This window comes from Hyaena hyaena, unplaced genomic scaffold (assembly GCF_003009895.1).
Source record: "Hyaena hyaena isolate Hyena2069 unplaced genomic scaffold, ASM300989v1 scaffold_262, whole genome shotgun sequence".
Lineage (NCBI taxonomy): Eukaryota > Metazoa > Chordata > Mammalia > Carnivora > Hyaenidae > Hyaena > Hyaena hyaena.
Window position 1 is genome coordinate 2,011,938 of NW_024080895.1, and position 15,214 is coordinate 2,027,151.

Below are 15,214 nucleotides of genomic sequence, written 5' to 3' on the forward strand. Positions count from 1 at the left end.
ATTCTTGGATGAGGATGTAAGCCTTGCATATCTCAGAACTGATGTGAGCTGTGTGTTTGAGTTCGTGTGTGTGTGCACACACACACATGCACAGGTGCTGTTGCATACGTGTGCTAGCTAAGAAGTATATGAGGTCTTTGCTAGTCATTGCTTTCCTAAATATTGATAGAGAGGGGGAATCTAGACCCTTCCCCCCACCATGAAGATTAAAATTCTGAGTTAAGGGGCAGAAGTTCCTAAGGCAGCCTCGACTAGGAACTTTGCATATTTTAGGCAGTGGAAGTTATTTGAACATAGTCATTGAGAGAAGAGACTACTCATTATCCACTTAAAATACTTCCCGGCTGCAGCACGGTGTTGTACAGAAGCCAAAGCAATTGGCTTTGCATTTGGCCAGCTGATTTAGCAAGAAATCTTGCAAATTATGCAGTCCTTACAGATGGTGCTGTTGGGTTTGTTAGAATGTTTTAAAACACTGACATACTTGACCATGAACTAAATTTCCAGCCTCTTAGAGCTACTCCAGACAATCTCAGACTCTTTGCACAGGCAGTCAGAGACCAGGAGAAGAACTTTCCTGCAACCTTATGATAAATGATTTCCTTTAAAAACCACTTATATATTAAAATAACTTGGTGGTAAATTTGGCCAAGTGGAGCTCCTGGAACTTTTTGGTATCTTTGCTTATTATCTCTGAGGTGCTTGAGTAACTTTTAAAAACGGTTCTCAATTGACTTTCTGGTGCTCTGCCTGGAGGTCAAGGAGGAGTATTTCTAGGAGAGATGATGAGTGTGCTCTGCCAGTGTGAAGTGTGAATCCCCGAGAGACTGTGATGAGGGTCTATGCCTGAATGTATAGAGAAAGAACAGCTGGAGGCTGTGGCTTTCTCCAGAAAGAGTTTCTAAATTTGCCTTTAGAAACTATTAGAAAGTTCAAGATGCTGTGTCATCTTCATACACCCATCTATTGCTCAGATCTTTGCAACAGGGACTGGTCCTGATCTTTGCTGTTAACTGCTTGCTTGTTTTCTTGGTTTCTATTTGAATCATCACCTTTTATCAATCTTCCTCAATGCCCTTTTAGTTGTGCTTATTTTGGCTTTACGTAAGCAGTATCTCTGGAAGCATGAATGAGGCAGATAAAATTCCCCGGGGTTACTGAACTGCCCTTCATCTATTTTTAGCACTGCTATGAATTTACCATAGCCCACAGCATAATTCAATCACTCTAAGCCAGAGAGCAAATTCTGAGTTTTTTTCTTAAACTTTCCCAGAGGCATTTGGTATAGGCTAAGCTTAAAGGCACATGATTCAATCATTGATTATTCAAGATAAGTCATACCTAGGTTTCTGTAATCCTCAGATTGTCACTGTCAACTAGACGTTCAGCTCTCTCTCCTAATTTTGTGTTGGGAGCTGCACACAGCCTATTGTGTCCTATGTGTGTGTGGCTGTGGCAAGGCAGAATGGCAACACAGAAGTATCTAGTATGCACTAAGGGACTGAGGACAGCCAATTTGACAACTTTTTCTTAGCTCAAGGATCTTAAGAGAACTCTTGGCCTATAGCCTGAGCCGTTTGATCATTGTATACCTTCCAACCCTAGGAACCCTCCATAAGGTGAGGACAGTGTGTCTTATTTATCACCATAGTTTCATTTAAGGCCTTAAGCTTTTCTTAATAGATGACTTAGGAGGCATTGATTGCTTGATTAATTCATTCAAAAAACTTTAATTGATGAACACCTATATTCCAGCTTGGAAACTTGGAATGGAGTTTCCCCAGTTTTTGATAGAAATATATTCTTACCACCCACTGTTTTGGCTATCAGAGCTCCCTTACACCTCTTCTATTTCTTGAGAACATGCTCCTCTATGGGTGGTTGGCTCTATACTCCTATTCAGGTTTACTCTTTTTCTCTGCTGCTGCAGGATCAACACTATTTCTGCTAGCAAAGTGATCCCTCCCACTTAATGAATGTTGCTAGTTTCGGTCACTGATTCTTTCATTCAGGGTCAGACTGGAGGTTAGGAGATAGTTGTCCTATCATGTGACCTGTGATGGCTTTGTGATGTGTCCACTTGGCTAGGCTGAACTACATCCTCCAGAATTCCCTCTCTAGTATGTCTCTGGCTATAGTGGACTACAAAGGAGATTTCTTTTGCAAAAATTGGAAAATGATAGGGTGGCAGCAACTGTTTTTGTAGCTCACACACTCCCACTGTCAATTGTTCAACCAGGCACCAGTCTAGGTGTTGCTGTGGAGGGATTTTGCAGATGTAATTAAAGTCCCTACTCAGTTGATTTTAAATTAACCAAAGGGATATTGTTCCAGGCTATTTAATCAGTGGAAAGTTCCTCTGGTTTCATTGAGATATAACTGACATACAGCACTGGATAAGGTTTAAGTTGTACTGCATGATGGTTTGATTTATATATAGTGTGAAATGATTACCACAGTAGGCTTAGTTAACATCCATCATCTCATATAGATACAAAAAATTAAAAAAAATTTTTCTTGAGATGGGAACTCTTTGGATCTATTCTGTTAATAACTTTCAAATATGCCATATAGCAGTATCAACCAAAGTCAACATGTTGTACATGACATCCCCAGTTTTATACCTGGAAGTTTGTGCCTTTGACACTTTCATCCAATTCCTTTCACCCCCAGGGAGCATTTAGACCCTTCATGATGTCATAAAGTCCACACAGCAGAGCAGAGGAAAGTTGTAAAATCTTTTTTTTTTAATGCTCTGGGACAAAACTCATGTTGTTGCTGATCTGCTGATTTGCCTTGTTGGTGTGAAGCAGCAGCTGGGCCTGAAATTGCTTTCCATTCCAGCAGGATCCTCATTCAATTTCACTGAGTTTTGGGCCAAGTGTATGTGTTCAACTCCAGGACCGAGAGCTCTGGCTTCTGTAAGATGTTCTTACCACCAACTTCACTCTTGTGAGGTCCCATCCTGCTTGTGATCTCTGCTTTCTGCCTGCTGGCGCTGTGGATGTCAGGCTTGTAGCCAGCTCCTACAACTGTGTAAGGCAATTCCATGTAATAACTAAATGGGTAGATTAAAACAAACCTTATACTGGTTCTGGTTCTCTAGTTAAATTCTGACATAATACATGAACTGTAGAAGCAATTGTTTTCTTTAAATGTCATGAGGTTAGGCAGTTTGAAACCTAGATGGCTACCAACATTCATTCATTTATTCATAGCTGTGCTAGGGTTGGCAACATAGCCATAAACAAGGCAGATATGGACCCTGCCCTGGGAGAGCAGATCTTCTAGTAAGAAAGCGGATGGTGAGCAATATTTATAAGGATGACAAAGTTAGCATGGAGCTGTTAGAAGGTATAACTGGGAGATCCAACCTACTCTGACTTGTCAGAGAAGGAAAGTAAGGCCTAACGAGGGAGCTAGAGAGCATGACAACAAATGAAGGGTATCCAAGTAATTCTTTAGAGAGTAGTCAATGGTGGCAGAGGGGTGAGGCTGGAGAGGCAAGCCAGAAAGGCCCTGCAGGGCACGATAATGATGTCTGCCTGTACCCTGGGGGACAAACATTTCTATTTAAAAGTCTTCATACTTTGGAACCCTAGATTTCTTTTTTATTTAATGATATCACACTATGGTTTCATTTTGAGCTTTTAAAGATTCCATGGTGTTAGTGCCCTTGCCCCTGCCTCTGCTCTTATTTACATTTTTTTATGCAGTCCTCTTGTATAATTCACCACACTCCTTCTATTATGCTATTGTCACACTGGCTATTGTCATACTATTTTTAACCCATTCTGCTTTGAAGCCTCACAGCACACCTGTTAAGGGAAAAAAGAAAACAAAATCTGAACTCTTAACATTAATTCACCTGAGACAATTTCTATTGAGACTCATAGCAAAGATTTCTGGAGAGTGAGCAGTTCATCTGGCCTCATTATTCCTGGTCTTCTGTGTCAGAATCTGAGGTGCGGGGAGCTCAGCCCTTCCTTGGCCTCTTAACCCTTCCTGCCTGCTAAGCACCCTGCTGCTCTAAGGATTTTCTTAAGTAACTGAGTCACATGCCATCCTTGAAATGTGGATCAGTAAATACCATCAATTCCATAGGCTAGAGAGATAAGAAAAACTGAATTGGAGAAACTAGAACATATGTGACAAAACCAACCACAAATCTGAGTAAGTTCTGAATGAACTTAAATTTAATTTTTGTCTGCCTTTGCTTTTCTTCATTTTTCAAAATGCCCTCTTCACGTCTTCCCTCTAGGTGCCTAGGAGAAGCAACTAGGTATAGAGGGGTGAACCAAATCTTAAAAGCAGACTAATATGGGTCAAAAATCTGGTCCCATCAGGGGCAACTGGGTGGCTCAGTCAGTTAAGCATTTAACTCTTGATTTTGGCTCAGGTCATGATCTCATGGTTTTGTGAGTTCAAGCCCATGTCAGTCTCTGTGCTGAAAGTGCGAAGCCTGCAAGCCTCTCTCTCTCTCTCTCCCTCTCCCCTGTTTACACTATCTTTTTCTCTCTCAAAATAAATAAACTTAAAAAAAAAAAAAGAAAGTCTGGTCCCACCATAGTTGATTCCTTATCTGTAAAATGGGAATAATATGACCTACCTGTCAAATGACATGTGCAAGGCAACCAGCTTAGTGCTAGGCACATAGACGAGGCTCAGTAAATTTTGGGTACTAAGTACTATGATCTTGAACAAAATGACTTATCTCATGGCAGAAGGAGAGGATTGAACTACCTAGCAGTTAACTCTACTGTTTTTTACCCTTTGTATACATTTTTATACAAGAAGTAAGAAGTGTCATTTGCTTTAAAAGCAGTATCTGACCTCTCAAGGTCTCGAGGTCAGAAGTCCTGATAGACAGTCAGGTTCATGGGGATTGTGAGGACACTTGTAGAACTTGCCCAGACTTGTTTAAAAGTGAATTGGAATTAGCTATATCTATTGTGGTAATTATTTCTCAACATATATTGAGTCATTATTCTGTCAAGTCATTATGTTGTATACCTTTAATACAGTATTGTATATCAATCAAGCCATTATGTTGTATACTTTAAACACAGTGTTATATGTCAATCATTTATCAATAAAACTGGAGAAAAAAAGAAATTATCCTCATTGTAAAAAAAAAAGTGAATTGGAGTGCAAGAGTTTTGGAACTATCTAGTGGTGATGGCTATACAACATTGTGAATGTAATTAATGTTACTGAATTGTACACTTAAAATGGTTAAAATGGTAAATTTTATGTTACATATATTTTACCACAATAAAACAATTCAACCCCCCCCCCCCAAGTGAATTAGAGAGAGGACTGCCTCTGTGTCTGAATAACTCCTTCTCCACTCCCAAATGTAGGCTAGCTCAGTAATAATATGACCCACTTAAGAATGAAATAAAGAACCGTGTGGGGACTATTGTTGCTAAATGACTCTAGAACGTGAGTGAAGGAGGGACCATACCTAAACTCCTTACCTTACAGATGATGGGTTGGAGACCCTGAAGGCTCAACTTGCTAAAGACTTCATACACAGCACCTTAATCCCTTGAGAGCTGACTGCTGCTCTTGTGCTATGTATGCTATTTCATGGGGTTGGGGAGTCCTGATAGACAGTCAGGTTCATGGGGATTGTGAGGACACTTGTAGAACTTGCCCAGACTTGTTTAAAAGTGAATTGGAGTTAGCTATATCTATTGTGGTAATGAACAATCTATCTAGCCTCTAGATAGAACAATCTATCTGGCCTCTAGAACAAAAAAGGCTGTCTGGGTGTGTAAGTAGGGTCTTTTCCTTCCATCTTTTCTCCAGGTGCCTGACTCTTGTCTCTAAGGATCCAGGGGCTCTAAGTTCTCAAACTGTAAAAGCTGGCCTAGGGCATTGAGTTTCAGTCCTAGCTTAATCCTCCCACAGCTGAGCAGGTAGAGTACATGAGTGATGTCTGACTATTCCCCAGCTTCTGTCCTGCTGTCTGAACTTCAGCACCAATCCTCAAATGGGCCATTCTCTTTCTCCTGTTAGGGCCTTTGCATATGCCATTGTCTCTGCCACGAATACTCTTCTCACGCTGGTAAATCTTAGTCATCTTCAAGTTTCAGGTGAAACATCACTATGTCCAGAAAGCTTTCCTGTCTTCCCAGCCTGTTAGCTCAGATTGTTGTGTGATGTTTTAGTCACCTAAACGTCTTGGTAACTCTCATCTCACTTGTGACTACTTGAATTATGTCTGAATTCCATGCAGGAGAGAAAGCTCTCTCCTAACAGGAAATAGGTATTTCCTATCCACCATTATTTCCCAAGAGCTTAGCACTGGGTCTGGCACATTTGTGTTCATTAAAGAAATAAAAGTCTTCAAAATCAACCCTGTCTTCTCATGACGAGGAGAATGAAGTTAATGATATACCTTTACCTACATCAATAGGCAACAGTTGCCAATGGGAGAAGGGCAGATGCCTTAATCCATAGAGACTGATGGAGGCAGTGGATTAATATCATTACCCAGTTGCAATTCCAAAGAAATGTACAAATGAGCAGGGAGGAGGGACTGAGTTTGATCACCCACATCAGCCCTGCATGTGAGAATAAACAGTAAGTCAGCAGCAAAGTGGATATAGGTTTGACGTAAGGGAATGCTTTCTGGTATGATGTTAAGGGTTGTTAAAAATGGGTTGGATTACAGAGGAGGAAGCCTTCCCTCGAGGCTTCAGAAAACAGGCTAGAGTTCCATTTCGGCTGGTTATTTTAGGCTTACCACAGGCAGCTGGGTAGACTAGACATCCTCTTAGGATCCAGTCATTCCATTCCTCTGACCCCTAAGAAAGCTATAGACACGGTTGTTGTCAATAAGCACGAAACCATACACGCAAATGGGAGATGCTTCTAGCCAGTCCTGTGGCTGAAAATGTTACTAGTTCCTTTTCTACTGAACATTATGAATTTACCTTTTGTCTAGAAAATTACTTCAGGCTCTAAGCACAGCAAAGCTCATTCTATAAAGGACTGGTTCCATATTTCAAAGCGAGAACTGCAATGAATACCTATTTAACTCTTACATTGACACACACCTAAAATATGTGGAGAATACAAGCTAAGCAAGAGGATTAAAAAACAACCTACCACTCTGACTAATTCCAAGTACACAAAGGAAACGATCTGGACATTGCTGTGTGTCCTATGCAGGGGAGGAGAGACTCATCTTCTCTCTCTGGTTTTAAAGTGAGGGAAGAGAATGGTCTTGAATATGCAAATGAATCTAATTTAATTAACTTTTATGACCACAGCTCCTCTGAGATAACCATGGGAGCCAATTAGATTCCATTAAAATTCAATCATTTCCCTGAAGCTTCAATGAGACACCCTTGTCTTCTTGAAGAAAAAAAAAAAGCCTCAAAAAATGTGAACCGATCTAATCAGAAACAACAGAAAAGAGAGTTCTCTGCAGCAGCTCTGCTGTGTGGCCTGACCAGAAGCTGCTTACAGAGTCATTAGCTCCAGTTCGTCACCCGGAGGCTGGTGCTGCAAGCTGCAGTGTGAAATCATTCCAGGCCAGTCGTGTAACTGCTGACCCAAAGTTTATCATGAACTGAAGCTGTGAAAGGTAAAGGGAATGATATTTCATACTTGGGGCCAAAACTCAAGCTTCATGGAGGGAGAGGGAAGAATTGCCTTGACCTCTGGCCACAGAAGAAGAGGAATTTATCCTATGTACTCCTTTCCTGTCCAGTTGTATAATGTTCTGTCCTTTTTCTTCCCCCCAATTATAAATGCAATACGTATTTATTGTAAAAAATGGAAAAATTCAGAACAGCTAAAAGACACTGCCCATATCTAACAAGAGTTTGGAAGGCTCTCTTCTGCAATTTTGTTTCCTTCTTTTCCCCTTACTAAGCAAATTTTAGAGAATTTTTGTGTGTTTGGGGGGGGTGGTGTGGGAAGGGTGTAATGAGTGTTTGGAGTGGGGGTATCATATTCCAGTTCCTTCCTTTTCTTTTCAATCTATATCCCATGCCACTTACCTCTCTTGTCTCTAACACTATGCAATTACATAGCTGCCAATGGTTTTGGATCCTGGCCCCTAAACCATTCTCCACGGTTAGGAAAACATATGGTGGGTCCATCAATTGTTTGATCCACCCTGAAAGTGCCTTGAGATGGATTCAGCAAAATGTGCAGTTTGGTTTCTCAGAGCGTGTTACCTGCTAGTTCTGTAAACACTGAATGTCATGTGGCTATAATGGTGCAATTAATATTACTACTTCACATAGGAAGTATTTTTACTTCTTCAGCTAGGCAAGCTGTATCTAAAACAAATATATGCTAAGAGTAGATCATAGTGCCTAGCATTATGTGATTATATAATTGTGCAGGCTATTAATTAGGATTAGAGTTAAAGTTGCTGTAGGAGGTTTTTTTAATCAAGTAGATTTAAGAACTCACATTTTATGTTTCCTTTAGTTAGATGTTAAAAATAATAAAGTACTTGAATTCTAACAAAGGTAGACAATTATAAAATAATTAGAACTAAAAAAGATGACAATGTGGAAAACAGACATTTCTGTGGTTATAAGGGAAAGGAGGAATAAAAGTAATAAACACAATTAAAACCAAGTCCCCCTCCCCCCACCAATAGTTTTATCTCTTTTGTTTTCAAGACCTTTAGCTCAACTAGGTCTCAAAATTATTCCCTATGCAATGTCCTAGTTTAGAGTTGAATCATTTTGTTCCTGGACTGTTATAATTTCAAGAGCTATATCTGTTGAGCATTTATTACATGCCAGGTGCTTCTGCTTATTATTTTTTAAAATAATTTTTTTAACATTTATTTATTTTTGAGAGACAACACAAGTGGGGGAGAGGTAGAGAGAGAGGGAGACACAGAATCTGAAGCAGGCTCCAGGCTCTGAGTTGTCAGCACAGAGCCCTACGTGGGCCTTGAAGCCACAAATCATGAGATCATGACCTGAGCCGAAGTCAGACGTTAAACTGACTGAGTCACCCAAGTACCCCCACTTCAGCTTATTTTAACCCTGGTATTAATATTCTGAAGTTGATTGTACCAGCTGGAGCAATTAAATACCCAATATCCATTTACTTCTCTTCTGTTTGCTAATAGAACCCAGTTTTGCTAGGGGTGTCAGTGTATCCAACTAAATACTTATTTTCTCAGTCTCCGTCACTGCTAAGGTGGCTCTGTGATCCAACTTTAGCCAATGAGATGTAAGCAGAAGTCTGCTGCAGGCTTGTGGGAAGCTCTGCTCTTTTTTGATGAAACAGGACACACGTAGTTAAAGCTCTCAGCCTACCCCTACTTCTTTCTGCTTTAGGTGTAAATGTGATGGCTGGAGCTCCTTTAGTATAAATGTGATGGAACTACATTAGCTGTCTTGAAAACACAATGCAATGAGCCAATATGCTAAGAAAGGAAGAGTTGAAAGGTAGAAAGACCCTGGGATCCTGCTGACATTGTTGAACAGCTAAATCTTCCCCAGCAATTGCTTGCCACTATACTCCCAGCTAGTGAGAAGGTGGGCAGTTATTTGCAGTTGGGAGCATTCCCAATCCCATTTCTCAGATAAAGAAACTAAAAGGCTAAGTGACTTACCAAAATTATATGATATATTTATATAATGGGGATTGTAAGTCACATGTTCTGACTCTAGAATCTAGAGTTTATTCTCCTAGACATGATTCCATATCACATCTCTATTGTGCTGTCTTGCAAATCTAGAGCTTTTTGGGAAATTAAGCTTCATCTTGAGCTTCCCTCTGACTCTTTTCAGAGATGCCATTGCCAAGTGCTACCTCATCTGGATGACACATGGCCCTCTTTCCACCTGTTTTTACTGCAATGAAAACCATTTTCTTTCTTAAAATCCTTAGCATTTTTTTCTCTACAATAGTAATCTTAACTTCTTTACAGTTATATAGGTAGCATAATTGGTAGAAGTAGATTGTATGAATAGCAATTGTGTTGGTATATTAGCTCTCTATTGCTGTGTAACATATTGCCCCCAAACAGTATCTTGAAACAACAACTTCCCTCTCTTACACAGTTTTTGAGAATCAGGAATCTTGGAGCAGCTTAACTGAGTGGTTCTGGTTCAGGTCTTTCATAAGCTTGAGGTCAATAGGTTGATGGGGGAATTTAGTCATCTGAATATTTGACTGGAGCTGGAGTACCCACTCCAAAAAGGTTTACGTACTTGGCTGTTGGCTGAGGTCTTTACTTCCTCACCATGTGGGCCTCTTCTCACAACATGTGAGCAGATTTCCTCCAGAGCAAGTCATCTAAGAGAGGTAGAGTCACAGGGTCTTTTGTGATCTAGCCTTGGAAGTGAAATAGTATCATTCTCTCCTATTCTGTTGGTAACACATACCAAATGTGGTACAGCATGGGAGGGAATGGATACCATGAAGCAAGGATTACTGGGGACATCTTGGACGCTAATAACCCCAGGTAGCTATAGGACAAATGGTGATATCTACAATTCAGCTTTAGTCAATTGTCACTATTGTAGAAAAGGGGTCCTATGTTGTTAAGTTTTTCCATTTCTCAGCTAACGCCAGAAATACAGATTTTTTTAAAGCATTTTTAAAAATGTTTCTTATTTATTTTTGAGAGTCAGGGAGAGACAGTGTGAGCAGGGAAGGGTGAGAGGGAGAGGGAGATACAGAATCTGAAGACGGGCTCCAGGCTCTCTGAGCTGTCAGCACAGAGCCCAATGTGGAGCTTGAACCCACGAACTTTGAGATCATGACCTGAGCCGAAGTTGGACGCTTAACCGACTTAGCCACCCAGGCGTCCCCAAATATACAGATTTCTAAGTTAAATATCCTGACAGTAAATGTTGGTTTACAATTTTAAGAAATCCTTCATGGGCTGAACAAAATACAAATATAATCAAGACAGAGTCTGTGAGTTGCCAGGTTATACCCTCTCAGGCCTGTAGCACGAAAGGTATAATTCCAGTCTATATTGCTGACTAGAATGATATTTTCAATAGGAATCTGAAGACAAAACTAGGCCCTACCAGGAATTTGTACCATGATAATTTAGTAATGTCTGTCATGGATGCAGGTGGGAGAGTGAAGACATATGTGCCTTAGATTGACACACATGGCCATAAAATTTATTGCCCAACTATTTTGAGAGTAAGGGGGGGGTGCTATAATAGTTCACTAATATAGCAAATTAAACTGTGCCATAAATTCAGACTATGTCAGACAAAAGGATGTATGGTTATCACCCACAGAGCCCTTCATGAAATCATCCCAGTGTCATTTCTCACTCTTTATCTGTATCCATTAGGGCTGCACAGAACAGAGCATGTGCACACTTGTAAGCTCCACTGACAGTACTCCTGCTTCCCCCCATTCATTCTGTTTTCTCCCCATGCCCACCCCTCCCTCTTATTCCCTCTTCAACTTCCAGCTACTTCAAGTTCCAGCAGAAGCATCATTTTAAAATTCTGATGCTTTCACTTGCTTCCCTCCTTTCTAGGCTGACTGCTCTTTCATCAGCGTTCTTGTAGTGCTTTATACATATCTTTAGTGCAGCATTTATCACAGTAACCCACATGCAGGGGTCATATATGACTCATTTAGGACTGCATATCCATCTCACTGTCTGGTGCAGAGTAGGTGTTTAATAATAATACATTGAAATTGTATTTCGAATCTCACTTCCACTCTTTTTCTTTGATACCCCCTGCAGGAGATGATGATGAATAGTGAAAATGTCCAGTAGACAATAAGAGGGAGGTAGTGTAGGAGCAGAAAAAATCCACACACTGGATAACTGGTTCTTGAATTACTAACCATTAACCTAAGTAGTGCTCACAGTAATTGCAAATTCTTCTCCTCCTTTTTCACTTCCAGGTGAAGGGAAGCTATGTTTATAGAGAATGAGCTTCTATCCTGATAGTAAGAATGAGTACTCTAGCCCATATTGTAGATACTAAGAGTACTCAGGATATGCATATGCTTTATAAATGCTATCTCTCTGAACAGTTCATAACTAAGCAGTGAAAATCAATCCCAGGACTACCCTAGAAATGTAGGAGGATTTATTCACTAATACTCATTTGTGTTGGTGAAAAAGGAGAAACTTATGGAGAATAATGCTCTCTACAAACTTTAGTGAGTGAAATTAAACTACAAGATGTTAAAGGGGTAGTCCTACGGGACTGAGATATATTTTTATTGGAGGTGGGTGGATTATGGTAGGACATCATTAAATCCAATAAATTGTTATTAATTTTAATCCTGAGGTCTGAGATGGGGGGTAGATCAAATGATAATCATGTGGTACCCTTTCTCTGGTAGGCTTTCATTTGGTCTCCGACCCAGAAAATTTGGATCCTTCTTGACAGTGTGATTTGATTTAAGATGGGGTTACTAATTATACTTATTTCACAAGGTTGGATGAAATAAACTATGTGAAAAGACCTTGTAGACTGGGGTGAAGTCTACCAATGGCAGTTAGAACTATTATTAGGCTGATCTGCAGGCAGTGATGGAAAGAGAGTGGGAGGGAGGTACAGAATGGAGAACCATACTTAAGCTGCTCTCAGGCCTGCTCTGACTGAAACCTGGGTTTATTCTACCACAGTAAGGCTAATAATAATGCCCAATAAAGCATAAGCATTTAAAAATTAGTCTGGGATAAGGTTGGGTTTGCCAGGGAGGGTTGGTCCTGACATCACATGCTTCAAACCTGTGGTTGGCAGTCAGTGTGTTCCTCTATTATTGCCTGCTTTGGAAAGGGCGAATCTAAATTGGAACTCTCTTTCCTCTGTTTAAGCTGTTTCTGCTGAGTTTCAGAGCATTGATTATAGTTCTCTGCAACTGGCTGTTTCATTCTTGACTCACCTCCAAACTCATAAATATCCCTCAGAAAACACAGAGGTTTTAAAAGTTGTCTATCTCTTAACCTTGTGCCTTCATGTGTCCTGTACAGTATAGCCAGGCCATGCATGGGATCTTTCTTGCCTTATCATCCCTCACTTATACAGAAGCAGAAAGCTTGACAGACTCCCATCAGATCTTTCAAAACAGAAGTAGACAAACGTAGAAGAGTTCCTCTGTAGTTGTGTGACCTTGGGTGGTTTCTTCAACTACAGAAAGAGGGATAATAATCACTAATGTGGAGACTGCTGTGAGCTCAAGCAATAATGTAAGGAAGAGCACCTGGTACATGGCAAATGTCCAATAAACATAACTTCTGTTATTATTAATAATAATAACATTAAGGGCGTTTAGAATAAAATGGCATTTAAAATGAGTCCTGGAAAAGTTAATTTATACTTAATAGTCAAGAAACTGTCAATGTTTTCCATGTGCTGACTTAGGAAAAAAAAAGTCTCTGCCTTAGAAGGAGAGACAAATGTCGGTACATAAAAACCTAAATAATGATGCAATAGATGGAGGACATTTCATTACCTTGAAAAACTATTAAACAAGATAACCCAAGATGCACTGAGCATTAACTACAGTGATTTTTTTCTTTTAGTTGAGTAGCTACCTGGATATTACTCTATATAATATACTGAAAATAGCATTACTTGATATTATATCATGACCATGGAGTATGACAATGAGATTGCATCAGAAGCCACCAGTACCCTATGTGCCAGCTGGTTTTTAGACCAACATAGAGTCAAGATCTCCTAAGCCTGGCCAAATATATATTAACCCACACATCAGTCACTCACCAGTGATAGTCCTTATTCTTGGAGTTTCATTTCTTAAATATTTTGATCCTTATTAAAATAGCATTATCCTTGCTGTCATCAATCACTGACACATTTGTATGAGTGAGTTTGGGTCCTGTGTGAAGATTAAGCTTTACTGGAGGAGAAGGCACGTAGGGAAGCTGGGAGGAAAGTGGCCACCGCAGGGAAAGAAAGAAGGATGTTTGGAGGCTGGGGACTGGCGGGGGGGGGAGAGGGGGGTTGGAAGGAAGAGGGGAAGCCATTCTAAGACTGTCTTCTCTAGGGAAGCTGACTGGCCATCTTGTATCCTTAATGCAGCTTTACCTTCCGCGTCCCTTCTCCTGGCACTGGTTATTCTCAAGAGATGAAACACAAATCTCCCCTTTATTCTTCTGTTTGTTCTAAGAACCAGAGAGAACAGGTGTTAAACTTATCAGTAAGGAAAGAAGGCCTTATGAGTGGTGAGAAACTGCACTTCCAGTTATTTGTAAGACCTTGCATTTTGATGTTGGAAATTGTCTTCAGGGTTTTAAAAATACTGAATAAAACAATAAAAAAGTAATAAAGAATTTTTAATAGCCTAAGGTGGATAATATTGTTCTTCTAGTGGGAAAATTATAACATAATATTAAATCACTCTTTTTCATGAAGCTTTTTTTTTTTTTATTCTAAATGAGGCAGGAACTAACAAAGACTGAATTGAGAAAGAAAGCTGTTGTTGAATAATATGTGATATTGAGGTTGGCTGTTATGAATGGTTCAAAGACCTATAAAGATAAAGCAATGTAAAAACTGACAGTAGATTTGCTATCAAGTTTTATTCATCACAGTCTGAGATTATTTTGTATATTTGTTTACTTGTTTACTGTCAGTCTTCACATTAGAATGGAAGCCCAGTGAAGGAGGCCAAGCCATTACTCTGTTTTCTGCTATGTCTCCTACCACCCACCACAGTGATTAGTATGTATTTGTGGAATGACAAATTTATAATCTAGCCTCATGCACTGGCTCAAAATTACTCATTTTCTAAATTCACTAAATTACAAGCACTAAAATGATGTATCTGAAGATTGTTTGAAAAACAAAACAAAACAAAACAAAACTCAATCCTGACCTGAAATTATATACGATAATCACAAAACTATTCTTTAGTAGACACTGATTAGTATGGCTCTATATGTTCAACATCTGTCATTTTAAAATAAATTATTCAACATTATTAGATGACTTATAAATGACATTAGTCAATTAGCACTGCAGGGCTAAGTCTTGAAGAATTGCTTTTAGAGGCTAGGTTGGTAAAGCTTTAACTCTTCATATTCCCCAGAAAGGATTAAAGCAATTTAGGCTCTCACCAGGCTCCCTCTCTTCCTCCCCTATTGAAAATTTAATTAATGTGCACATTATTTGGGCTCCCTATTCTAACACTGTTGGACACAGGCAGAGGTAGGAGTTCCAACAGGGCGCATGGGACTAAAGTACCCCCACCCCTACCCTTA

The 15,214-nt window shown here is 39.8% G+C and overlaps 1 long non-coding RNA gene across 1 annotated transcript in view; it reads right to left on the reverse strand.

Moving 5' to 3' along the window:
• Positions 1-2,759: 2,759 nt before the first annotated feature.
• LOC120240813 overlaps positions 2,760-15,214 on the reverse strand; it is a 105,560-nt gene continuing 93,105 nt past the window's right edge. Inside the window, exon 3 of the long non-coding RNA XR_005530727.1 lies at positions 2,760-3,032. This is a non-coding gene — a long non-coding RNA (uncharacterized LOC120240813). The remainder of the gene's footprint in view (positions 3,033-15,214) is intronic.